General features: G+C 41.0%; 1 protein-coding gene and 1 non-coding gene across 8 annotated transcripts in view; one reads left to right on the forward strand and one right to left on the reverse strand.

Moving 5' to 3' along the window:
• The window catches only part of STIM1 (stromal interaction molecule 1), a 183,512-nt gene that overhangs the window by 58,703 nt on the left and 97,359 nt on the right, over positions 1-27,450 (forward strand). The gene's annotated exons all lie outside the window — the stretch shown is intronic.
• On the reverse strand, positions 9,364-9,437 carry TRNAY-AUA (transfer RNA tyrosine (anticodon AUA)). Its single transcript has one exon. It is a non-coding gene; the product is annotated as a tRNA-Tyr (tRNA).

The following is a 27,450-nucleotide window of genomic DNA, read 5'->3' on the forward strand; positions in this document are numbered from 1 at the left end:
TGAAGCTGAAGGGAGGGGAAGAAGGCCAGTCAGTCTGTGGGCAACAATGGGAGTGCAGTGGATGGCTATAGCAGGATGGTACGCACCTACCACAGGCCCGTGTGACCTTAGTGAACCCAGGTCAGAGAGTGGCTGTCCTGCAGGCTTATAAACCATATTCCTTAGGCACCCAGAGGTGGGGTTTCTGCTTCATAACCCCTACTTGATCTCTGCTTACTTGGTATTGTTCATCAAATCTCCTGTTTTCTTCCATGCATAGACATTTGTAGGCTATATTACGATTCTACTCAAAAAGTAACTATTGACAGTTTAAGGCTGAGCAAGCAGTTTTGGGTCCCCAACGACCCCAGAGTTATTTTGGGCTGGAGCTCTTTCATTCCTTCCTTCCTTCATGCGTGTATTCAGTCATCTAACATAGTGGGTGGGCACTCCCTCTGTGCCGGGTACTCTACCAGGCCCTGGGAATCAGTATAATGAACAAAATAGATATGGTTCCTGCACCTTTAGAGCTTACAGTGTAACAGGAAAGACTTCACAGTGAATTCTGATAAATGTCATGAAGTATAAATAAGGGATGTGATGAGAGGGTACATATTGCAGGGGAGTTAATATTGTGTAGGGTGTCAGGAAAGACCTCACATTACCTGAAGAAGTGACATTTAAGTTGACCTGAGAATTGAGAAAACTTAGCTAAGCAAATGGGGATAAGAAAGGTAGAGTACTCAGCATTAGGAATAGAGACAGTGGAAATGTAATGGCTGTGTGCGATGTCAGGGATAGTGGGATGGGGGGAGAGGGGTTGTCACTGTGTAAGGGATATAAATGATAAATGTCTAACTGTTACATTGTTTGGTGCACCTGAAACTAATGAAAAAAAAAAAAGAAAGAAAAAAAGAAAGGTAGAGTACTACATATGCAAAGACCTAGAGGACAGGAGATAGGGATAAGGCCATGTCCATTGTGGTTCATTTATTAAGCAACCATTTATAGCTGGTAGATTATATCCTGCACTGTGCTAGGGTCAGGGGACGTACAAAGCAATCAGACATGGTGCCTACCTACCCTGGAGAAACTCAATCAGGAGCAGTGGCATCACCCCTTGGTAACCAGGGTGCTAAGGTCACCCTAGATTTTGGATTCAGTCTCCTGGGTCTCATGTGACAGTAGTTAACACCTTTAGAGAAACTGCCTGCCCTTCAGTGTTTGGCCCACTGGTCAAGCAGAGAGGACATGGACCTTAGCTGGAAACTTGTAGCATTTGCTCTTACCACTGGCTTCACACTCACAAGATCCTTGGTTGATGGGGTTCATCTACAGACTTCAGGTTGATGGAGGTCGAGAAGTTAGTTTTTACCCCAATAGGAACATAGAAGAGCCTTTTTGGTTAAGATGAAGTTGCCTTGGTTTTCAGAGCTCTGTGTTCCTGGTGTCTTGTATTTGTTACTCGGATTGATTGTGTGGTCTCAGACCCATCCAGTGTCTTGAATACACCTGCAATGGTATTTTAGCTCCGTTTTTCTGAGTTCGGCCCTGCTTAAAGGCAAGTCTTAGTGGCTGCCTCTCTTGGACTGTGCGTTGCATAACTGCAGGGCGCGCTGTTCACAGAGACTGTGTTGTAAATGGGGCCACCTCCCCCTAATTGTGCAACAGCGCATCACTCCGGCTCTGCTTAAAGGGAAGGGAAGTAAAGTTTTAAATAACTTTAAATGCACTGACTATATGCCTCAGGCTAGGTTGTTTATATTCTTTACTTCATTTAATATGCCTAATAATGCTCTTAGGTAAAGACTACTACTATTCTCATTTACAGATGAAAAGGCGGAAGGTTCAGTGAAGCTAGCTAGTAAGTGGTGGCTGGGGAGTAGAGCTCAAGTCTGACTCTCAAGTCCCTGCTTCTCTCCCAGCTGTTTCCCAGTGTGGTTACAGACTTTAGTCCTTGTGTGTCATCTTGTTTCCATGGCTTCTTTGGTCTTGTTTACTTTGACTTGTCTGCCTGGCCTCCCTGTGTCAATAACCTAAGGATTCTCAGCATGGCTGAGGCTCAGAAATGTGTCCTGCTAGAGTCATTTTTTTTCCCATCTAAAATTTATTTTTGTGTTTAGCATGAGGCAACCATATAACCGTAGCTAAAGCCATTTTTAAAGCCTCAGTCAGCTCTGGATTTGTTGGCTGCCTTTCTTACTCCCGCTCCCACAGCGTTCTCAGGAGGACAGAAGCCGGAGATGGCTCACAAGAAATGAGTCTGAGTGAAAAGCGTTTTGGATCTGAGCTTGGGTGGTGGGATGAGATGTCCTCAGCTGTTCAGAGTTGCATGGCTGCTAGGGTTAGTTGGATCTTTGTAAATGAGTACTTAATGTCCCTTTTCTTAAGGTTCTTATTTCTGTCTTTTACTAGAGGACTTGCCTATTCAAATGGGGATTCTGGAGCTTAGGGTAGGGAGTGCTTTCCGTCCTAGAGTTGCCAGCGGTGTGTGTGGTGTGGGAGAGGGATGTGTGTGAGGCAGAGGCTGGGGAAGGGCGGGAGAGGAGGTGAGAGGCGTATTTGCTGCCTCGCCTGCTTTTCAGCACTCTTGCTTCTCTTCCTTTCTTCTCTTGGAGGCTTTGCAGTCCCGTTTGAGAAGTGGGTCTTAAATAACACAAGGCTGCTGCATTCACCCATCGTGTGTTCCTGCTCCACCAGATAGCTTGCAGTTCCTGAAGCGTGACAGACTTTTTCCTATCTCAGGTCTTTGTGTATTCTGCCCCCTCTGCCAGGAATGTCCTTCCATCTTCTCTACCCCATATATGCCTACTCACCTTCAAGACCCACTTTAGATGGCACCTTTTCAGGACACCCCCTTTTATGTCTTCTCTCTGTGGAGGTAGGCACGCCTACTTTTATGCCTCCACAGGACGTGGTAGAGGCCCCTGTTGTACTGTGATTATTCACTCAACTGTCTGCTTCCCTTGTGGCATCTTGAGCCTCTTAAAAACAAGAAACTGAGTCCGTTTCATCTGTCTTTAGCAGGCACAAGGCCTCAGGGAGACCAGAGGATCAGTAATTGTTGGACTGAACTTCGCTGACACCAGAACTCCCAAATACACGATTCGGTACAACTGCCTTGTGTACCTCCATACACTCAAAGGATTCCCTTGCATCATTCAGTGGATTGTGTGTCTTCCCGGCCCCAGTGCTGACTCCCAGAGAGAACACTGTTGTTCTCCACAGATGTTATCTTTGCCTGCTTTGCCTTACGTTGCCCTTCACCTCATGGTGTTCTTCTAAGCCCCTGGGCCTGACCCAGGGAATGGGGAGGGAGGAAATGCCAGAGATGAGCCACTCTTGGCATCCTGCTTCCTTAATTCTCAGGTTTGGCCCCATGGGGCAATGTGGGGTGAGAAAATGGAAATGAACCCGGTCCCTGTAATAGCAGCTGCAAGGGATCTTGTCCAGGTCATGCATGCCATCACTGCTGCTGCAGCAAGGAGGCACTCCCCTTACTGCATTCTGGATCGAAGACAGAATCAATTCTTCTAAATTAGCTCACTTGGCTCATCCGGAGATTTCTCTCAGGGCTGAGAGCTCAAAACAGGTCCTCTTACACCTGTTTTTCTACCACCGTTAGGCCACAGACTGAGATTGTTTATTAGTATCCCTTCATTTTATAGAGGAGGAAACAGGTTCACAGTGGGCATGGGACTAGTTCAAGGTCATGTGACTCGTGCCAGCTGAGGCCAGACACTGCTCTTCCAACTCCCTGCGGAGTACTCCTTCACCACCTTGCTGTCTTTCATGTAAGTCTCCTTTTTCTTTTTGCAATTCCTGTAGTTTGTGAACTTGGTGACAGTGAGGCAGCCAGGAAACTTGATTCCTTTGCCTTCTGTCACTCCCTAACTCCTGCACAGGCTGGGCCCAGGAGAAATTCAGGACAACTTGGTGAAGAACTGAGCAATCATCAAAGTTGGCCCAGGAAAACATTATGGTCTAAACCAGAAAAAGACGAAAGAAAGCAGGTCCCTCCCAGTTTCATTGGAATATCTCTGGTTTTGATCATGATTCCTGTGGTTTGGCTTCCCCTGTGTTAAACTCAACCTCAGGTGGAGCATGGAAGGGGTGTGGTTTGTAATACTGGTGTTTTATCTGGTGAAAACCAGGTCTGTAATGAAACTTCTGGGAAAAGACCCAAGGCTGGCTGCCTTGGGTCTTCAGAGCTCTCCTTTGCTCGCCGGCAGCAATCCTAGGACACAGACATTGTGTGCAGCATTGCAAATTCCATTACAAATAGATAACATTTGTTGAGTGCTTACTATGTTTGCTGGAACTATTTTAAATGTTTTACAATTCTTTCAATTCTCCATGAGTAGTTACTATAATTTTCTTTTACTTTTCAGTTGACTTTATTGAGATATATATTGTACATGTAATAAAATGCAATATTTCAGGTGTTCAGTTTCACTTTTGACAGATATATACATCTCCATAATCTCTCCCCTGCAATCAAGGTATACAACATTTCCATCCATAGGTACTTTTATCATCCTCATTCTACAGAAGGGAAAATGGAGGTACAGAGGAGTTAAAGTGATTTGTCCAAAGTCTCATGGCTACTAAGTGATAGAACCAGGATCTGAACCCAGGCTATCTGACTCCAGAGCCCCCGTTCTTAACTACTTTGCTATACTGCCTTCCATCTCTTCATTTGTGATGCAGCCATTTCCCCTCTTGCCCTGGTGGACAAGTGCATTAAGAGTAAGATGAGATAGGATTACAGTCTAAGCACTAAAGGGTCTTGGGGAGCAAGAGGCCCAGAGGGAGGCAATGGGGAGGGATGAAATAGTTATCTCAGTACCCCTAGAATCCCATGACCAAAGCAGGCAGAGAGCTACTTGCCTTTTGCCCAGCCTTTGCGTTTCTAGGCCGTGAAGAATGGACAGGACCAGGGAGCCTCCTAACAAGGTATAACGTAGTATCTGAAAAAGGGACTGGCTCCTAAGCTCACATAACTGCGGTATAGAAATGGAGAAGTCACAAGGGTCTCATATGCTCTGAGAGTGGTATCAGTAGTAGGCTGCAGCCAGTTCTGGGCTGGGCACTGTATAAGGGCAACGTGGAAAGACTGGAACGTGTGTAAAGTAGGCAAGATCTTGGAGAGGGGCCTGGAGACCTAGTCCTTGTAAGAGGGGTTGAAGGAGCCAGTTTTGCAAGTCCTGAAGAGAAAATGTAATCATTGTCTTCATATCATTGAAAGGTTGTTTTTTGAAAGAGAAAATCAACTTGTTTTTCTATGTGGCTTCAGAAGGCGTAAGTAGAGCCCTATGACTGGGTGACAGTGTAGCATATTATGGAAAAATTAAAGTGCGATGGATATGACATACCCCATTAGCTTGTCAACAGCTTGGAGTACAAATAAGGTCAGATCTCTTTTCATTGTTAAGATTAATCTCTTGAATGAGTATGAAATTATCTGGAAATTCAGTATGTTTCTCTTGGGGCCTTTCCTCTTCCTTCTTTCTCTTTCTGGAATATTCAAGAACTCTAAGGGCTCATTTAGTCCCAAGAGGTCAGGCTTAGTTCTGAATAGAGAACTAGAGAATCTGACTGGTCTGCTAGTGGGCCTCATTTTTTAGCTTCTGTTGATGATATACAGTGTGGTTTTCAAAAACGGATCTCACAGTATGCTGTTTCCTCATTCACGGTAGCCACGAGGACTTGGTTCTGCGTAAGTTCCAGTGGCTTTGGAGAGAGGATGATCGTGCTCCTTCAGTGGCACCTTGGCCTAGGCTCCACGAGGCTTGAGTTCTAAAAGTGAATGCTCTTACGTTCATATATATGTGTGAGCTCATTCCCTAGAGGAGGGAACTCCTACGATTTCCAGTTGGCTGGGTCTAGAATTATTCTAGATTTCAGTTCCAGAACCTGTCTTCCTCCATGAGCATTTTGGTTGTAGTTATTAAGCTGTGAACACCCAGTCAAACTTTTTTGTTTCCTCAGCTTGAGCACTTATTTTCGGCTCTTAGTGTCCTTTCCTACCTTTAACTTGACTTAGGATCTCAGTCTGTCAGAGAAATTCTCCTAGCCATGAACCTCCAAAGAAAGGAGGTCAAGGTTTCAGTGTCTGGTCCTGGAAGGGCTTTGGACTCTGTGCTTATTTGTATTTATTTTCCCCAGTTTTGCATACCAAAGGGTCTTGGGAACAGTTTTTGTCAAGTCTCAAAAGATCATGTTGTATCCTTTTCCCCAAGGGTAATGTGTGCCCACTTGTTTTATATTTATATGGTTAAAAGGGGTCCCCTCGAGAATAAGGGTCTGCTCTAAGACGACTTGATGTTTCTAAGACAGAGAGGGGCTGACAACTTTAAAATGGCAATTTCTCTAACTAAAGTAGTTTACATTGTTGTTTATTCGGTCCCCAGCTGCACAAGGAAGATTTCTCAAACTACGAGACCCCCTATCGTTGGAGTGGGCCACCCAGAAATACAAGTGCTTTGACATTACAACTGTTAACCAGAGACGAGCTGCCTAGGGTTACTGTGAGGAAATGCTGGATTTCTCATTAAGACCACCACCCATAATGAGTAAGGTGTGAGAAAGGGCAGCTGGACCATGTAATCTGTTTTTTAAAATGTTGCTTGATCTCTGGGGTCTCTTAGAGGATGTAGGTACACATAGGCAGGGCCCTCACAATGACCTGGTAAAGGGCTGGAAGAAAGATGAGAGATGGGTGGGGGTTAGGATGAGCTGGCCTCTAAAGGCCCTCGAGCTCTGAGAGTCTATGAATCTTCTAGGCCTTCCCAACCTAAAAGTTCTAGAACTGATTTTTTGCGGTGATTCCTGGAAATCCTACAGGCCCAACAGAGGGTCAGGAAAGTGGGTGACTATGACGAAGTTGAGGTTACCCCTGATCTCATTTCCGCATTTTCTCCCAACCACTGCTCTCCCTTTAGGCCAGAGAATGCAGATATAAAATAGAGCCTCTTATGTTATGTATGCTTTACCACAATTAAAAAAATACAGCTTTATACTTTGCCCATGACGTTAATCTGCCCTTTTCTCATTTGAACCTCTCAACACCTTGTGATATGGGCAAGTAAGTGCTTATTAAGCTGTTTAGAGGTGAAGAAATTGAGGTCCAGAGAAATTAAGTAATTTACCTGTCTGGATCGTGAACTAGATTGACTGGTATCCTCAGTACTGTTAATAAATTCTTGATGAATAAATGAATGAACCAGAACTGGAGCCCAGATTCTCCGTTACCTTGTCCAGTTTTTTGCTTCCATCTTATTCTGAGCCCTGTGGAGGCTTTCTGTGAACAACTTTAGGATCGTCTGGGTTTTGCTGATCTCCCCTTTGGGATTCCCTCATTCTATAGCTGAAGCTGTGTGCACTCGTTAGAGAGCATCACCTAATTGTGTTCCCCACAGAGTGGGAAGGGAAAGAAACACTCCACCCATTGTAATTCTTTTTTTGTTACTTGGGATCGTCATATCATTGCTGACAAGAATGACTCATGAATGACTTCACTATGTGATTTTTTGGTTAAGAGAACTTTTTCCTTAGCTCTAGAAGAAATTAATCAATAGTTATGTATGGTTAACACACAGGTGCTTAGCATCTTTACCTAGAACACAACAATTTTCTCCTCTAGCTGAACCCAGACCTATTGCTTTATTAGATTGGTGCAAAAGTAATTGCGGTTTTTGCAGTTATTTTTAACCTTTTAAACCACAATTACTTTGGCACCAACCTAATAGTTTGGTAAAACTCTGTAGCCCCTGTGTGCCTAGCTATGTGTTAGGTACTGTAGGGGAAGCCCTTGGGGTGACAGGCTCAGAGTCCAGTTGGAGAGACAAGGCACATACATAAACAGGAAAATAGTTTAAGATAGTTTTCAGTAAAATGCAAAATCAAATAGTACACGTGTTAAGTTTTTCAGTGTGGGGAATAGGTCATAAGGGGCTTAGAAGGTGTAATGGAAAGTGTGTGTGCCTCAGAACTGTGGGCCATTCGCAAGTTAACTTGGAACTGCTTTTTCCTTACTGTACAATAGGCATAGTAATAGCAGCCTCACAGGGTTGGGAGGATTCAATGAGGTAATGTGTCTAAGACACAAGCCTAGTGACTGATACATGGTAGGCATTAAACCAACGATAAATCCCTCCCTGGAGGAACTAAGCCTGAAAGGTTGACTAGGATTGGGGGAGAGGAAGAGGGGAAGAGCAGTGATGGGAGGGGATGGGCGGGGCCCATGAGTATGTCAGTCTGGTGGGAGTAGAGGGTACATGGAAGCAGCAGTGAGAAGTAAAGCTAAAGTGACAGAAGTTTGGACTTTATGTAAAATAGATGTTATTATGGGAAGTGTTTTTAAGCCCTGTATACCGGTATGTATATATATATAACTATATATATAAATATATAGTTATATATATAAAATATAAATGTATGTATAAATATATATTTATATATATAATATAAAAATACATATAAAAATATATACATATATATATATGTGTATATTCTTTTTATACTCTGCAGTGTAGTGTGGTAGCTAAGAGCTTGGACTCTAGAGCCAGACTGCCTGTCTCTAAATGCCACCACTTAGTTTATTTCTCTGTGCCTTAGTTTCTTTTCTTTTTTTCCCAGTTGAGATAACATTGGTTAATAACATAAGTTTTACATGTACAACATTATATAATTCAACATCTGTATATACTGCATCATGCTCAGCACCAAAAGTCTAGTTTCCATCCATCACATACAGTTGACCCCCTTTACCCATTTTGCTCACCCAATACCCCCCTTCTCCTCTGGTAACCACTGATCCGTTGTGTGTCTCTATGAAGTTTTTTTTTTTTCTGTTTATTTTTTTTTAATGTTATGTTTTCACATATGAATGAAATCATACTGTATTTATCTTTTATGGCTGACTTGTTTCACTTAGCATGATACCCTCAAAATCCATCCATGTCACAGGTTTCACCTTTTTATGACATGTGTACCACATCTTTATCCATTCATCTGTCAATGGATGTTCAGGTTGTTTCCATGTCTTGGCTATTGTAAACCATGTTGTAGTGAACGCAGGTTTGCATAAATCTTTTCAAATTAGTTTTCATTTTCTTTGGATAAATACTCAGAGAGGAATGGCTGGATCATATGGTAGTTCTATTCTTAATTTTTTGAGGAATCTCCACACTGCTTTCCACAGCTGTACTAATTTGCATTCCCATCAACAGTGTATGAGGGTTCCCTTTTCTTTGCATCCTCTCCAACACTTCTTTTTTTTTTGAAAAAAACTTTAACTTATTTTAAGTGTGTTTTTCCAGGACCCATTAGCTCCAAGTCAAGTAGTTGTTTCAATCTAGTTGTGGAGGGCGCAGCTCACAGTGGCCCATGCAGGAATCGAACCTGCAACCTTGGTTTTATGAGCACTGCGCTCTAACCAACTGAGCTAACCGGCCGCCCCCAACAGTTAATTTGTTTTCTGTCTTTTTGATGATATCCATTCTAACAGGTGTGAGGTGATATCTCGTGGTTTTGATTTGCATTTTTCCGATTATTAGTGATGTTGAACATCTTTTTATTTGCCTGTTGGCCATCTGTATGTCTTCTTTGGAAAAATGTCTATTCAGATCCTCTGACCATTTTTTAATTGAGTTGTTTGTTTTTTGTTGTTGAGATATATGAGGTCTTTATATGTTTTTGATGTTAACCTCTTATCAGATGTATGGTTTGCAAATATCTTTTTCCATTCTGTAGGTTGTCTTTCTATTTTGTTGATGATTTCCTTTGCTGTGCAGAAGTTTTTTAGTTTGATGTAGTCCTATTTTTTTATTTTTGCTTTTGTTTTCCTTGCCTTTGGAGTTGAATCCACATAAACATTGCTAAGGCCAATATCAAGGAATTTACTGCCTGTATTTTGGTCTTTAATGTATTTTATTTTATTTTTATGGCTTTAGGTCTTATGTTCAAGTTTTAACCCATTTTGAGTTAATTTTTGTATATGGTGTTAAGATAGTGGTCTAGCTTTATTCTTTTGCATGTGGCTATCCATTTTCCCAACACCATTTATTGAAGATACTTCCCTTTCTCCATTGTTTTTTCTTGACTTCTTTGTTGTAAATTAGTTGTCCATATATATGGGGGTTTATTTCTGAGCTCTTGATTCCATTCCATTGATTGTGTGTCTGTTTTTCTGCTAATACCATACATTGTTGGTTACCACAGCTTTGTACTATAGTTTGAAATCAGGGAGTGTGATATCTCTAGCTTTGTTCTTTTTTCTCACGATTGCTTTGGCTATTTGGGGTGTTTTGTAGTTCCAAACAAATTTTAGGATTTTTTTTGTAAAAAATGCTGTTGGGATTTTGATAGGGATTGCCTTGAATCTGTAGATTGCTTTAGGTAGTATGGACATTTTAACAGTGTTAATTCTTCCAATCCATGAGCACAGAATATCTTTCCATTTCTTTGTGTCTTCAATTTTTTTCAACAATGTCTTTTAGTTTTCAGTGTATCAGCCTTTTACCTCAACAGTTTAATTTTATTCCTAGATATTTTATTTTTTTATTGCAATTATAAATTGATTTGTTTTCTTAATTTCTCTTTTTAATTTTTCATTGTTAGTATATAGAAATGCAACAGATTTTTGTATATTGATTTTATACTGTACAACTTTACTGTATTTGTTTTTTATTTCTAATAGTTTTTTGGTAGGAGGTTTTAGGGTTTTCTATATATAAAATCATGGCATCCATAAATAGTGACGACCTTACTTTTTCCTTTGCAATTTGGATGCCTTCTTTTTCTCTTTTTCTTTTGTTTTCCTTCTTGCTCTAGCTAGGACTTCTAATACTATGTTGAACACCATAATGGGCATCCTTGTCTTGTTCCTGATATTAGAGGAAAAGCTTTCAGTTTTTCACTGTTCAGTATGATGTTATCTATGGGTTTGTCACATATGGCCTTTATTTATTGAGGTACTTTCCTTCTATACCCATTTTATTGAGAGTTTTTTTTTTATCATAAATGGATAGTCAATCTTGTCAAATGCATTTTCTGCATCTATTGAGATGATCATATGATTTTTATCCTTCATTTTGTTCCTGTGTTGTATCACGTTGATTGATTTGTGGATACTGAACCATCCTTGCATCCCTATAATAAATACCACGTGATCATGGTGTATGATCTTTTTAATGTGTTGTTGTATTCAATTTGCTAATATTTTATTAAGGATATTTGCATCTATGTTCATTAGAGATATTGACCTGTAATTTTGTTTTTTTGTGTTGTCCCGTCTGGCTTTGGTATCAGGGTAATGTTGGCCTTGTAAAATGAAGGAAGCATTTCCTCCTCTTCATTTTTTTTTTTTTCTTTTTTGAAGAGCTTAAGAAGGATGTATATTAAATCTTTGAATGTTTGGTAGAATTCACTAGTGAAGCTGTCTGCTCCCAGATTTTTGTTTTTTGGGAAATTTTGGATTAGCGTTTTAATCTCCTTACTAGTGATTGGTCTCTTTTAAGAATTATTCCAAGAATTTACTCATTTCCTCTAGATTTTCTGACTTGTCCTGTATCTATTTATAGTAGTCTCTTATGGTCCTTTGTATTTCTGTAGTATCTGTTGTAACCTCTCTTTTGTTTCTGATTTTAGTTATTTGAGTCTTCTCTCTTTTTTTCCTTAATGAGTCTAGCTAAAGATTTGTCTTTTTATCTTTTCAAAGAACCAGTTCTTAGTTTCATTGATCTTTTGTCTTTTTAGTCTCTATTTACTTATGCTCTGATTTTTATTATTTCCTTCCTTCTATGGATTTTGGGCTTCATTTGTTCTTTTTTTCTAGTTCCTTTAGGTGTAAGGTTAGATTGCTTATTTGAGATTTTTCTTATTTCTTGAGATAGCTCTGTATTACCATAAACTTCTCTCTTAGGACCAATTTTGCTGCATCCCATAGATTTTCGTATGTCCTATTTGTATTTGTCACCATGTATTTTTAATTTGTTTTTTTATTTCCCTATTGACCCAGTAGTTGTTCGGGACCATGTTGTTTAATCTCCACATATTTGTGATTTTTCTAGTTTTCTTCTTGTAATTGGTTTTTACTTTCACACTGTTGTGGTCAGAAAAGATGCTTGATATAATTTCAATCCTCTTAAATTTATTGAGACTGGTTTTGTGTCCCAACATATGGTCTATCCTTGAGACTGTTCTTTATGCACTTGAGAAGAATGTGTATTCTATTGCTTTTGGATGCAGTGTCCTACATGTATCTATTAAATTCATCTGGTCTAAGATATCATTTAAGGTCACTGTTTCCTTATTTACTTAATGTCTAGATGATTTATCCATTTATGTAAGTGGGGTGTCAGAGTCCCCTACTGTTCTCATTTTGCTGTCAATTTTTTCCTTGAGATCTGTTAATAGTTGTTTATATACCTTGGTGCTCCTATTTTTGGTTCATATGTATTGATAAATGTTACTGTTCTTGATGGATTGCTCCCTTTTACAAGGTGTGATCAAACAATATGGTCAATGCTTAAATAAAAAAAATATTACAGTAAAAGACATATTGCCATTAATCCCCCTAAAATATACACCTCTTTGCTTCAAACACACTTATCTCATCGTTCTTGCTACTTTCTGAAGCAGTTCTGTAAGTCCTCTTTAACGAATGTCTTTAGTTGTGCTCTCGAGGCTGCCTTGATATCCTGAATCATTTTGACCTTGGGGAAGAACCAGAAGTTGCACAGTGCCAGATCTGGTAAATACGGGTAAGGTGGATGAGGACACACCATAATGTCTTTATTTGACAGAAATTGTATACCAGAAGCAATGTGTGACATGGAACATTGTCATGATGGGGGATGATTTATGACACACTTTAAAACACACCTTCTCTCAACTGTAGCTCACACCCTACTGACTGCACCGAACAAGTTGAAACTTGTCACACACTGTTACTGTTTGATGTGGCGCTTCCCATATTGAAGATCCCTGCCTTTCCATTGGATGGCACTTGACAGCACCATTCGCTGTATTTTGTGATCACAATGGAAAGGCTCTGTGTCACACATTGCTTCTGGTATGGCAATTTCTGTCAAATAAAAACATTACGGTGTGTCCTCATCCACCTTATTCACTGTATCTGGCACTGTGCAACTTCTGGCTTTTCCCCAAAGTCGAAATGATTCAGGACATTGAGGCATCCATGACACCACAACTAAAGATACTCACAAAAGAGGACTTACAGAACTGTGTCAGAAAGTGCCCAGAACGATGGGATAAGTGTGTACGAAGCAAGGGGGATTAATGGCAATGTGTCTTTTCTTGTAATAAATATTTTTAAAATTTAAACAGCCACCATATTTTTTTTATGACACTTTGTATCATTATTTAATGTCCATCTTTGTCTCGTTACTTTTTTGGGGTTTAAGTCTATTTTCTCTGATATAAGTATGTCTACACCCGTTTTCTGCTTGGAGTATCATCTTCCACTCCTTTATTTTGAGTGTATGTTTGTCTTTAGAGCTGAGATGAGTCTCTGGCAGGCAGCATGTAGTTTGGTCTTGTTTTTTAATTCATCCAACCACTCTGTGTCTTTTGATTGGTGAGTTTATTCCATTTACATTTAGGGTAATTATTGATATATGAGGGCTTACTACTGTCATTTTATCTTTCGTTTTCTATTTTTCTCTATATCTCCATGTTTCTTTTCTCTTGTTTTTCTGTATGCCATTTTAGTTTGGTGGTTTTCTATGATTTTTTTCCAGTTTTTTTTTTTATGTTTCGTGTCTCTGCTCTTGATTTTTGTTTTGTGGTTAGCATGTGGTTTGTATAAAACATGTTATAGATAAAATTGTTCTTTTTCTGATGATAGAGTCTTCATTTGCCTATACAGGTTTTGTCTTTTTCCTCTGTCCCTTTTATGTTTTTGTTGTTACATATTGCCCCTTTTTATGTTGTGAGTTTGTTACCCAATTGAAGATAGCTACTTCAAATAACTATAGATAAGTTATTTTTAAATGTGTTTTCCCTTTAAGCTTTATGCTAAATTTTAGTGATTAACAGCCAATTCTGAAATAGCTGTGCAATTTTCTGATTCTGCCTGTCCATTTTTCATAGTACTCAGATTTTGTATACTTGCTTTTTTTTGGTAGAAGAGCTCTTTTTTCCACTTGATTTTTTGGTAGACGAGCTCTTTCCAACACTTCTTGTAAGGCAGGTCTAGTGGTGGTGAACTCCCTCACCTTTTGTTTGTCAGGGAAAGTATTTCTCATATCTGAATGATAACTTTACTGGATACAGTATTTCTGGCTGGTGGTTTTTATCTTTCAATACTTTGAATATTTCATTCTACTCTCTCCTGGTCTGTCGAGTTTCAGTTGAGAAATTTGCTGATAGCCTAATGGAGGTATCTTTGGAGTTACTGTCTTTTTTCCCCTGGCTGACTTTAAAATTTATTCTTTATGATTGACTTTTGACAAGGTTTTTTTTTTTTTTTAACTGGCAACCTTGTGGTTGAGAGCCCGCGCTCCAACCAACAACTGAGCCATCCGGGAGGCAGCTCAGCTCAAGGTGCCGTGTTCAATCTTAGTTGCAGGGGGCAGAGCCCACCATCTCTTGCGGGACTCGAGGAATTGAACTGGCAACCTTGTGGTTGAGAGCCCACTGGCCCATGTGGGAATCCAACCGGCAGCCTTCAGAGTTAGGAGCACGGAGCTCTAACCGCCTGAGCCACCGGGCTGGCCCCGACTTTTGACAATTTTATTATACTATATCTTGGAGAAGTTTCTTTTGTGTTGAGATAAGTAGGCATTCTGTTAGCTTTGTGGATTTGTATATCCAGTTCTTTCCCCTAGTTTGGGAAAGTTATTATTTCTTTAAATAAGTTTCTTCTCCCTCTCTTCTCCTTCTGTGATTCCCATTATCCTTATGTTGCTTTTTCTAATGGAGTCGGATAGTTTTTGTAGAGTTTTCATTTTTTTTTTTTACGATCTTATTCTCTTTCCTATTCCACCATTTCTAGATTTCTATCTTTGTGTTTGCAGTTCTCTCTTTCATATGATCTGCTCTATTTCCAATGCTTTCTTATACATTCTTCATCTCGTTTATTGTGTTCTTCAGTCCCAGGATTTTTGTTTTGTTCTTTTTTAGAGTTTCAATCTTTCTGATGAAGTAGTTCCTCTGTTCATTAATTTATTCCTGTGCTCACTGTTTGCTGTGGTATTTATCCACACAAAAAATATGCAGCTATGCTTTTCCTATGACAGCACTGTTTGCTGTGGTATTGCTGCATTTCTCTCACGAGAACTCAAGTTCTTTGACAAGGTTGCCCAACAAGGTTGCCTTTCTGAATTATCTTGAAGTGCGTTGAGTTTTTTCATGATAGCTATTTGAATTCTCTGTTAGATTGCAATCTTTCTTGATTTTAAGTTTAGCTTCTGGAACATTGTCATTTTCCTTTTTGTGATACTGTGTTACTGTAATTTTTCATGATGCTTGATGAATAATTCTTTTACTGGCACATCTGGAGTAGTGCACGTTTTTTCTGAGTCGCCCCTAGTTCTGTTTGAGAGCTAGTGCTTTCCATCCCCTACTGCCTCTGCCAGTGGCATTGTTGGTGCCCTTGTTGCTGTTGCTTATGCCTCCAAGTTCACTGGTTCCTTGTTGCTCTCAGTGTTGCTGGGTCACAGGTGCCACCACTGTTCCTGGAGCCTTGGGTCTCAGCTGCTGCTGAGGTTCCTGGAGTCTCTGATCTCAGGAGCAGCTGTGTTTACTAGAGCCTCCAGTCTTGGGAACTATGCCTTAGTTTCTTGATTTGAAAAATGGAGATAATAATGATACGTTATAGGGTTGTTGTGAGAATGGATGTGATAATAAATAGAAAGTGCGTAGAATGGTGCCTGTCACATAGTGAGATATAAATGGTAGCTGCTGTTATTTAATGAGACAGAACTTTTATAAAACTGTGTATGTTCTTACTGGTGAACTCTGATAATTAAAACAAAAAAGTCAATCCACCAGCTGAGGGATTGACATCTGCACTTTGAAGACCTCTGCTATAGGTAATGAAGAATCATCAACATAGTGAGCAAGGTGAGGCCTGCATAAAGCAGTGGTAAACAAGCTCTGCTTGGGAGGTGCAGGATGAATTACAGGGAGGAGAACTGGCAATGCTCTTGAGATAGGGTGTGTCCATGTTAAATCATCTAGTGTAATACATTTGTTATATTTGGAGGGAATTCCTGGTAGGTTTAGGCAGTAGAAGTGTAGGAATTGGGCACCCTTGTTAAAGAACTTGAGTTCTGGTGAGGGAAATGCAGCAGTACCACAGCAAACAGTGCTGTCAGAGGAAAAGCATTGCTGCATGTTGTTTGAGGGGATAAAGGATGATCACTGAGAACTGTAGGAGGCCAGAAGTTCCCCTCAGAGGAGGCATGATGTGGTTTGGGCTTGAAGGTGGCGTAGGATTTGCTCATCTGGGGGGACTGCATTGAGGTGAGAATGGGTATAGTGTATGATCAAGTTAGTACCCAAACTTCAACCCAGTTTTTCTATTCCAGAGCAGCACTCCTTAAATGGCCATATAATACCCAGACTGCACGTGGCAGTCTTCTTATGTGGGCTGCATAAGTAGCCCTCTTTTCCTAAGTGGAGTGGTCTGTGGTGCTCAGGCGGCACATTGCCAGCTTCTTTGCAGATTTCCAAATTCCACAAGGGCCAGGCTGAGCTGGCAGCTACTCTCTTTCATTTGGATAGTGCTTCAGCAGGCCTGAGGACCTGCTCGCCTACACTTCTTTCTAGTGCTGTGTGTCTAGGCCTGGCCTAGATGGAACATGAGTTTGCTGATGGGTGGGTGGGGTAGCAGGGACTACTGGATTTGGGGCTTCCACTGAATGGACTGTGGTTTGGTAGGAGCTGTTTGTTTTGCTTTGTGTTTGTGCACCATTAAAGGACTTTTGTCTTCATCTTTGGCCAGCTCAAGGTTAAACCACTAAAGGTTGCATTTGAACTGGATCATTTCTCATTTTGGCTGGCTTTAAGTATTAAGACCATTAATGGTTGTATCCACCAGCTGAGCTTTTTGTAAGATAAGGTGGCTGTGGCTGCTGTGGAAGCAAGTTTGCAGGCAGGAAGCAGAAGTGTGTGAGGGCAAGATAGAGAAGTCTCTAGTAGTCTCAAGCTTATGCTCAGAACTTTGGGTCTGTTTTGAGTACAGGGTAGAGCTAGGTCCATTATAGAGTTTGATGGACTTTACCAGGAGCAGATGCTTCAGGGGGTAATATCTTTTTTGAAGCAACCAGGGCTATAGCATATTTCTTTTATCCCAAGGCAACTCCTCTTAGGAACCCGCACTCTTTAGTCTGCTCTTAGAGACCTCTTCAGCCCTGTCTGTGAAGGCTCAGCATTCTAGCTTTCAGATGTCCATATTCCCTAATGCCAAGCCTACAGCAGGTTTTCTGGGAAGCCTTTTCCTGACCCTTACGGGAGAATGAATCATCTTGCTTCCACAGAGCTTGGTATATCCCTTGATTGTAGCTCTTTCCTTGTGTCCTGATTGCCTGTCTTCTCCACTAGAAGGTTAGTTTTTTGTTTTTTTCTGGTAAAGCTGTTGTGCTTTAATAAAAAAAGATTATTTACTGGTGAACATAGCTTTTTCCAAAGGAGCCATAGGCCGGTTCAAAGTTTCCCCCTAAATAAAAATCTTCTGGAATAGCTGGAAAAATATACCAGAGAACAAATACAACTTTCCTTCATTTCTCCTCTCCATGCATCTCCCATGGTCATATTAGTAAGACATTAAGAAAATAAATGATTATACACACACACACACACACACACACAGGGTGCCAAAAAAATGGTATACAAATTTTAAGAAAGGAAAAAAACTGTATTAAAATTGTAATACAGTAGTACCTTGGTTTTCGAATGTCTCTGTTGACGAACATTTCAGTTTACGAATGCTGTAAACCCAGAAGTAAATGCTTTGGTTTTCGAACACACCTTGGAAGTCAAACATGTCACGTGGCTTCCGCTGAGTGCAAGATCCTGAGGCCTAGCTGTGGGCTATTTTTGAACGTTTCAGAACTCCAGTGGCCTTCTGGAACAGATTACTTTTGAAAACCTAGGTACCACTGTACTCAATATGTACTGATAACAATAGATGAATACAAGTCACGTTTGACTTCTGTAATTACAAGAGGTGCTCAAAGTGGTTACCATCAGTGTAATTTTAATACAGTTTTTTTCCTTTCTTAAAATGTGAATACATGTTTTTGGTACCCTCTGTGTATGTATGTGTGTGTATCTATATATAAAGTTCACATATGCAATAGAAGCAGATGAGTTAGTAAAAAAATGGCTTTATCTTTAACAATGAAGTGCTAGCTAAAAGGTAAGCATTTTGAAAGCAAAGGCTTTTGTTTTTCAATTGTGTGGCTCTAGCACTTATATAAAAAATAAACATCAATAATGGAAAATGAATGAATGAGTTAATGGTGGATTTTCAGTACTTTTCCTTATTTGGAGTTCAAGGCCCACTGAGTGGATCTGCTGGGTAAAACTCAGGCTGGGGCCAAATTTGATTGATGTCTGCTGTACAGAATTAAGATCGTATGAAATGTTCTGCCCTCATAGGGTGTTTTTCCCTGGCCATTTCTTTTTCTGCATTCCTCTCATTTCCTTAATTGCCATTTAAAGATCTGTATGCTGAGAATGAACTGGTGGAAGGGAATGTTTCCCTAAGGACATGGTGTTTAATGGCAGTGAGGCTTTGTGGTTGATCAACTCACTGATTGAATCACTGACTTTGAGGCACCAAGGGAGGGAAACGTGGGTATATGTAAGCAGAGTTTAAGAGCTCTGTGTACGTGTATAGTGCGGGGTTGAGGTGGGGAGTCAGATGGGAGTGATGATAAGATGAAAAGAGAATGATCAGAGAAATTGAGAGTTCTAACTTTACCTCAGTACCACGTTTTGGATTTTTCCTTTTTGTGATCTCGAGTTAGAATAGTCTAGTAGAAAGAATAGAAGTCAAGAGACTTAACTTTCTTCTGCCACCATCTCACTGGGCCACCTAGGACAAATCATTGCTGCTCTATTTGTCTCATGTTCCTCTTTTGTCAGCTGGTATCAGGACTGTCTGTCCTGCCTGACTCCCTTAACTGTCGTGAGACTGGTGAGAGGTTGCATGAGAAAGCAGAACAGAGGTGATGGTTCCTGATCAGAGTGGGAGAAGAGAACAGTGGCTCTGGTCACCATCCCATCTTCTCTCACCAGAGTCTTCCTGTCTCTGGAGAAATCAGTGATTGCAACCCAGTCCTTGATGCTCAGGTTCCTTTGACCTTTCTGTTCTTTCCAGCCTCTAGATAGTCCCTCTTCACTATATATAATGTGGGTGACCCTGTAAGGCCGATTGTCCCAGTAAGACCCTCCGTTGCCTCTGACTTCCCTTTGTCAGAGCACTCACTGGGCTGTCTTGCCATTATCTTTTGTAGGTAGATATTAAGAATATAGGCTTTAGAGTCAAGCTGCCTGATTTTAAATTTTTACTTTTACAACTTACTGGTTGTGTGCCCTTAAGCAAGTTACTTAATCGCTCTGTGCTTTAGTTTCCTATCTGTAAAATATGGAGAATGTTAGCAACTGCCTCACTGAGTTACCGTGAGAATTAAATGAGGCAATATATGTGGAAAGCTTAGAATAGTGCCTGGCACATGGTAAACATTCAAAATGTTATATATTATTATAATTATTACTTAATGGTCTCATCCCTGATAGGAACTCATACATAGGCCAGGGACCACGTCTCTTTCCTCATTGTATCTCTAGGCCTTAGCACAGGGTTGGAGCCGCAGACACTTGCTAAGGATTTCTTAAATGAAATTTAGGTTTGAATACTCAATCTGCTGTATGCAGATAATAACTTTATGACTGTGCCCAGGAGACTTGTCTTCTCTAAGCCCCGTTTCCATATCTGTTAAATGGGAATCATAATCTTTGTTTTGCATGGCTGGTGTGAGGTTTGAGTATGTATGAAATTCTCGGTGTTGTGTAACTATAATTCCCCTCCATTGTGCTAGCGGTGTGGCACGCGGGGGCAGACTGTTGTACCCTGTGGTGGCCTGCTGATCTCCGAACTGCTTCTGAGGTGATGTTTTCTGGATATTTGGGCTTAGGACAGAAGAAGGAAGCAGTACCTTAGGATTTCCCTTAGCGTTTCTAGCCTTTTCTGTCTGCCTGCCCTACTTGTCCTTCCTTGGATTCTAAGTTCCTAGAATAGCCTGAATATTTTTCTAACTCTTAATTTTCCAAAGTGTCTTAATCAACCAGAGCACTTTTGTTTTGGCTCCTTTAAGCGTGCTCTGTTTGGACCTTGTCATTCTTCATTAGCTGTTAGTATATCCTGCTTATTTTCAGTTTCCTGACCTGTTGTACTTTTTCCAAGGCCAAAACAGCATCCAGAGCATATGAGGTAAATCACTTTATCTGATTAACTTTAACCAGTGTGGGGCGCACACTGGCCTCTAAGGGAGGAGACCTGAATTCCATTGCCGGCTCTGCCACTGTCCAGCTGTGTAACCTTAGGTAAGCCTCTTTCCCTCTCTGAGCCTCAGGCTTCTAATCATTAAAATGAAGGATTTGAACCAAGGAAGTGGTTTCTAAGGGTCCTTAAATTCTGAGTGTGAGTTTCAACAAGTCATTTCTTTGGTGATGGTGGTGGTGATGGGGGCAGTACTTAGCTTCCTCCTCTGTAAAGTTAAGATTGGACTGAATAATTTATAAAGTCTCGCTTAGGCCTGAATATTTTCTCCTCGTTTTTTTTTTCTTCTGTCTTGTATTGCTTTCTGGAGCATTTCTGTGACAGTTAGCAGCTGTGGACAGGAAACCCTTGAACACTTCTGACTTGGCAAAGGTCGTTGCTCCCTCTGAACCTCATCCCAGCCCATTTCCTGTGTTTACAGCGTTTGGGTTTTTCACTTAGTGACAGGCCTGACAGGTCATACTCCACTTCTCTCTCCACAACCTGGTGCAGGGTAAACCAAAATGAGCACCAATTTGGGAGTTGGGAGACAGAGTTTTAGCCTCCACTCAGCTGTGTAACCTTAGGCAAGTGACCTCCCCTCTCAGCGTTCAATGTCCTCATCTGTAAAACCAGAGAGTTTTAACTAGTGAGTCTTTCTGAAATTACAGGATATGAATATTTGCCTCCCTTTTATTCCCCTTGAAGGACCCTCTGTTTAGCCCATTTCTTCTACTTACTCCACCCTGGAAGGGACTCAGGAGAGCTCCCTTTGCATTTCCTATATGGGAAAAAAATAAGAGAAAGAAAGGAAATCAAACAGCTATCTCAGGCCCAGCCAGATTTGCAGCAGTGAGAAATTGAGGTGGGGAGCTGGTATGACCAAATTGACCAACAAATTAACTGTATGGTTGGTAACCAGGTGGACACCAGTACACATTTATTCTTACTAAGGCTCTGGAGACAGACCGTATCCCAGTTCCAGCCCTACTTTCTTCATTTATGTGACTTGATCAAGTCACGTAGTGTATCCGGGCCTCAGTTTCCTCCTCTTATATTAAGGATAATAAAAGTATTGACCTCACAAAGTTGTCTAATAGAAGAGACAACATATGTAGAAATGCCAGCCTAGTTCCTGACATGTTCATCCCCTTTTTCTCTCTTAGACATTTACATTTACTTAATTCTATTCTTGTGGAGATAGCAGGAGGACATCCAAGCCCACTCCAGAGGAGCTAACAGGCCGGCTGGGGACAGAATTCAGTTATGGGTAGAAGAGACCTTATGCGGTGGCACCTCACCCAGACTGGGCGCAGGGCTCTGACGTCAGAGGGGAAGACGCACAGGGCCTGGAGCGGTTAATGAAGGTTTTGTGGTGGATATAGGGCTTTCCTTGGGCCTTTGAAGGGTCAGCAAGTCTTAAACATGAGAAACTGGAGGGAGAACCCTTCTAGGTACCCACTTACCCTTTGTCAAGCTCTGGTGCTTTGTACAGGTCAATTTCACATGTCTCTTCCCTCTCTCTTCATCTAGGTAGTTATTAGCCAAGGGATTTATCCTTTTTCTTCTTAAAATTTAAGAGAAAACAATTTTAAGACAAGGGGAAAACATAACATTTATTCAGAGCAAACTAGTTTTACTTTAATTAATGGGCCAGGTAAGTTTGCTTGTGTAATCTTAAATATTTAGAAAATTGTATTATTATGCCACATTTTACAGATGAAGAAACAGTGCCTCCAAAAGATTAAGCAACTTTTTCATCTCAATATGAACAAGTTATAATGACAAATCAAAGGAGCCCTACATAATAATTGAGTACAGCTTAAGCCCGTTTAGGAGCTATGTATAATTTAGCAGTTCTCATTCTTTTTGTGTGTGTTTATTCACCTAAGTTCTCATTAATCTGTAATAGTCAGAGTCTTTCTATGCTTATCTTCCAGAGACGGCAATCTTATTCCTGGCTCCTACCTGTACTTACGTCTTGCTTTTAGCAGTAATTCCCAATTCTCGAGACCCTCAGTTCTACCTTCAACTTTGATTCTACCTTCCTACCAACCTTAGATCCCTTAATTCTTTCCCCAAATATTTACCAAGCACCTAGTATATGCCAGAGATGGATACAAATACCAGTTCTTACTTGGATTTTTCAGTGTAGTGTTTAGATAGACAATTACAACAAAACAACTAGGTAGTGATTGAATGCGTACTGCGTGCCATGCTCTATTTGAAGTACTTTATGTGTATTAACTCATCTCATTCTTACAACTCTATGAGGTTGGTACTGTTTTCTCCTTATTTTAAAGATAATGAAATGGAGGCATAGAGAGGTTAAGTAATTGGTCTAAGTTGTGATAGAAAGAAGCAGAGGGAAGAGGAGAGGATAGAAAAGGGGCTCCTAATTTAACCCTGGGAGTCATTGTAAAGAAGACGTCCTGGAGGAATTAGAAAAAGCCTGAGTAGAATCTTGAAATGTGAGTAGGAATTAGTCAGGTGTAGAATGGGGAAAGGACACTGCAGGCAAAGGGAGCATCAGGTATTGTGCAAAGCCACTCAGTGAGCCTTGTGTATTTATGGCGTTGCAGGTAGTGTAGTGTGGTGGGAGTGTAGGCTGTGTCAGTGAGTGAGTGATGTGGGGTAAGGCTAGCGAGTGTGGTAGGGACCAGCTCTTGAAAAGCTTCGAATGCTTTGCTACATTATATTCATTGGACAGCCCAGCGATTCCCGATCTTGCGGCTCTGAAGCTCTGAATGGGGGCCTTGAAGAGTATCTCATGAATCCATATTATTTCCTCAATCACTTCTTAATCAGTGGATACTAAAAGTACAACTATTATTACCTGGAGCTTTTCTGAATTCCTCATTGAGAAAAGCTAGGAATCACTGTTGTAGGACTTTGGGAGTCCTGCAAAGGATTTTTTTTTAATTAATATTTTTTGTTGAGATAATTGTAGATTTTACATGCAGTTTTAAGAAATAATACAGAGGGATCACCCGGAAACTATGCAAAGTTTCCCCCACAGTAATATTTTGAAAAACTAGTAGAATATCACAACCAGAATATTGATATTGACAAAATCCACCAATCTTGTTCAGATTTCCCATTTTACTTGTACTCGTGTGTGTGTGTATGTGTGTGTGTGTGCGTGCGTGCAGATACATGTAAGTTCTGTTCTAACACGCAAGGATCCTTTATGTTGTGCTTTTATAACCACACCCTTCCCTCTTATTCCCTTCCCTGTCCCTAACATTTCTAAAATTTTGTTCTTTCAAAAATATTATATAAATAAAATCATAATGCATGTAACTTTTTGGAATTGACTTTTTTTTTGCTCAGCATAATTTCCTGGAAATTCATCCAAGTAGTTATATGTATCATTACTTTGTTCCTTTTTATTGCTGAGTAGTATTTCATTGTATATAAGTACCAGAGTTTAACCATTCACCTATTGAATGGACATATGGACTGATTCCAGTTTTTGGCTATTGCACATAAAGCTTCAATGAACATTTGTGTACAGGTTTTTGTGTGAACCTGTAAAATATTTTACACAGGAGAGTGGTCTAGTCAGATTTGAATTGTAGAAAAATTACACTGACTGCTTTGCTAGAGGGTGAATTTGAGAGAAACCAGAACAGAACAGAGACAGGGAAGATCAGTGAGGAAATCAGTTAGAGAAACCCAGGCAAGAAATACTGAGACGTGAACTCTGATCTCTGGGAGCTGGAATACGCTTTGCCATAGAGGCCTTTCCTCAGAAGTCACATCAGGCTTGTGCATATGAGGGAGCAGGACTGGGGAGCCTGGGCTGTAAGGAGGCTCAGTCACACTTCTTTCTGGGTAGTCAGTTCCCATTCAGGGGATACACTCTGCTACCACAGCTGACAAGTGCATTAAGTAAGGAAGGGCTGCCATCTTAGTTCTTGGAATGATCATCCTGACTGCAAGGTTTTCAGTAGATGTCCTTGGTTATCTTCTCTGAAGAAGAGAAGAAGGGGGGCCATTGACTTTCTTGTATTGTTTGTTTGAGTGGAGGCTTATGTGGGACAGAAAGGTGATGAGAAGCTCTCTCCTAGTTCTGGTCTCTCTTGGAGCCCAGGCATGTGTTTGCTGGTCAGCCAGCCAGCAATGGGCCCGGGAAGCTTGCGGACGACCTCTTGTTGCTGTAGAAACTGGAATTCACATTATTTTTACCCCATGCGGTGGTGTGCCTGGCTCCTCAGTGTTTATATCTTCAGGCATTTATCACTGTGCTCTTGGGGCTGCTGTGATCAAGACTGATTGTTGGGAGCCAGCCCCACTCTGAACCCAGAAGGGTATAATCCCTAGAGGGTCCACGAGTGTGTTGGGCACCTCCCCTGGGCACTGTGCGAAGTCCCCATTATCTGGGCAAGGCCTGGGTGCCCATCCCAACACTTTCAGGAAACTTTTCCCAGCAGAAACCTGTTTTGAGTTGTCTCTAATTATTTTTTTGGCCATCTCAGACCCTGACAAGTGCTGGCCAGAACACAAGAATGTTTGGGTCAGGAGCCAGGTCAGAGAATTTGGGGTAGCTTTTGAACAAGTGTGTGTTGATTTAATTTCTCTGAGGCTGTCATACTTCTTGGCACAGACACCTTTAGAATGTAAAAACCAGTGGAGTGTGGGACCCCAAAGCTGAGAAAGCAAATCTTCAAAATCCGTACGCAGCTTTCAGTTACTTTTCCCTTGACCAAGTATTGTGTTGCCTGGCGCTGGGCCAGACACAGGGGACACCAGAAAAATCACCTCCTCTTGCTGTGACTGGGACGATAAGACTCACAGGTAAAGGAGAGAGTAGAGAACCGACAAAGGAACTACTGACGCTTTTATAGGGCTTTACTGTTTTTCACAGGACTTGACTGATTTTTCAGATGAGAAAATTAATCCCTAGCAGTAGTCAGGGCATAGGAAAGTTGGAATTCACCACTTCTGCAATTCAGCATATATTTTAATAATTAGGGGGGACCCTGGAGACCAGAGAAGTATCTTTTCTTTGTATTCCCACTGCCTTTGGCTAGTTCAGCTAGCTACTTCAATGTTTAGCAAATAGCTGTTTTATAATCATAAGTGAGTGTTGACATGGCAGCATGTGAACACTAAACTGGGGATCAGACACTTTTAATTCAGTCAGAAAGGTCATACAAGGTCTGACAAGTTCGAGAACTCATCCGAGAAATAGTGCTACATACCTCATTGCTGAATATCACTATGGTCACCTTCAAAGTACTCCCCTTGGGAAGCTGTGCACCGACTCCAGCGCCTAGTCCTCCCTTCAAAGCAATTTTGTAACTCTTTTACTGGAATGGCCATCAGAGCTGTCGTCGTATTACCCTTGATGTCCTGAATGTCATCAAAATGTCTTCCTTTCAATACTTTCTTTATCTTCGGGTAAAGAAAGACGTCACTGGGGGCCAGATCAGGTGAGTAGGGAGGGTGTTCCAATACAGTTATTTGTTTACTGGCTAAAAACTCCCTCACAGGCAGTGCTGTGTGAGCTGGCGCATTCTTGTGATGCAAGAGCCATGAATTGTTGGCGAAAAGTTCAGGTCATCTAACTTTTTCACACAGCCTTTTTAGCACTTCCAAATAGTAAACTTGGTTAACTTTTGTCCAGTTGGTACAAATTCATAATGAATAATCCTTCTGATATCAAAAAAGGTTAGTAATATTGCTGTAACAAATTCGCCAACTTAATTGTCAGACCTTGTAGAAGTAAAAGGGCAGGCAAATTGGCTGTTAAGCAGATGGGCAAGAATCTGGAGACCTGAAGGAGACCCAGGGCTCAGAACAGCCAGAAGACCCCTGCACCAGAAGCCTGCATTTTGAGCTCATGGCCTACTTGGTGAGGACTAACTGGGTATTAGCCATCTCCTTCTGGAAGGAGGCTTCTTGTGAGATCAAAGTTTGAAGAAAAGAATATTGAGAGGAGGAAGAAGGTAGAAATGGGACACGAGAGGTGTGACTGACTGCCCCCCCCCCCCCCCCCCGGCATCTCTTCTACCTGATGGTTAGGTTTCATATGCTTACACAGCAGCACATTCCTTTGCTCCTTTTGCTTCTCCCAGCAGAATATACCAGGGACTCAGTAGTCCTTCTTTTGTATCTTTTTAGCTTTGTTTCTAGTCCTAATGAGGAAGAGGCCTTTGGCTAGTGCTGGACACTGAAGAAGTTAAGGCAAAACCAGGAAGTTCCATTTTATCCTGCTTGGGGTATGGCACAAGCCCAGTTAGGACTTCTGTGTTTGTCCTTAATAGACAGAAAGTACCTGCTGGAACCTGCCCCTATTCTTTTCTGTTTTTCAAATTTTGTTATTTTTTGTTATTATTTTCTATTTTTTTTAATTAAAGTTTATTGGGGTGACAATGGTTAGTAAAGTTACATAGGTTTTAACTGTACAATTCTGTAATACATCATCTGTATATCACATGGTGGGAACCTGCCCCTATTTGTTGGCCTTGGGGAGAAAGAATTAGTATTTCAAGGAAGCCCTCTTGCACAGGCTTATCTGGATCTCCCAAATGTGGCCTTGCTACAGGACGTGGCATGAGTGTGGCTTCTAATCTGGTTGTGCTGGCCAGCCTAGGGCAAAACAATCCCATTTGATGGGCTCAGTTTTCTTCTCTAGTTGTAATGTGAGCAGTGACCCTTCATACCCTGCAAAGCCCCTCCAACTCTGCCATTTAAAGTCTGAGTACAATGAGGGATTCTGATACCCGTTAGTCCCACTCTATGCCTGTAGCTTTTGCAAGACTGGTTAAGAAGAACGTTTTGCCTTTGGGTCATTTATTAAATTAAACCGTGTGAAATGCTGTGCTTCTTGCTCTTGGACTTGCTTTGCTTGAGTTGCTCTCCCTTCTGCCCCCACTGTCTTCTACCTGTTGTTCAGACTGTGGTATTTCCTGCTACTCTGGTCTCCTGCTCCTTACCATATTCTG

This window comes from Rhinolophus sinicus, chromosome 14, assembly GCF_057876585.1.
Source record: "Rhinolophus sinicus isolate RSI-liver-muscle chromosome 14, RSI-T2T, whole genome shotgun sequence".
In the NCBI taxonomy this organism is placed as follows: Eukaryota; Metazoa; Chordata; class Mammalia; order Chiroptera; family Rhinolophidae; genus Rhinolophus; species Rhinolophus sinicus.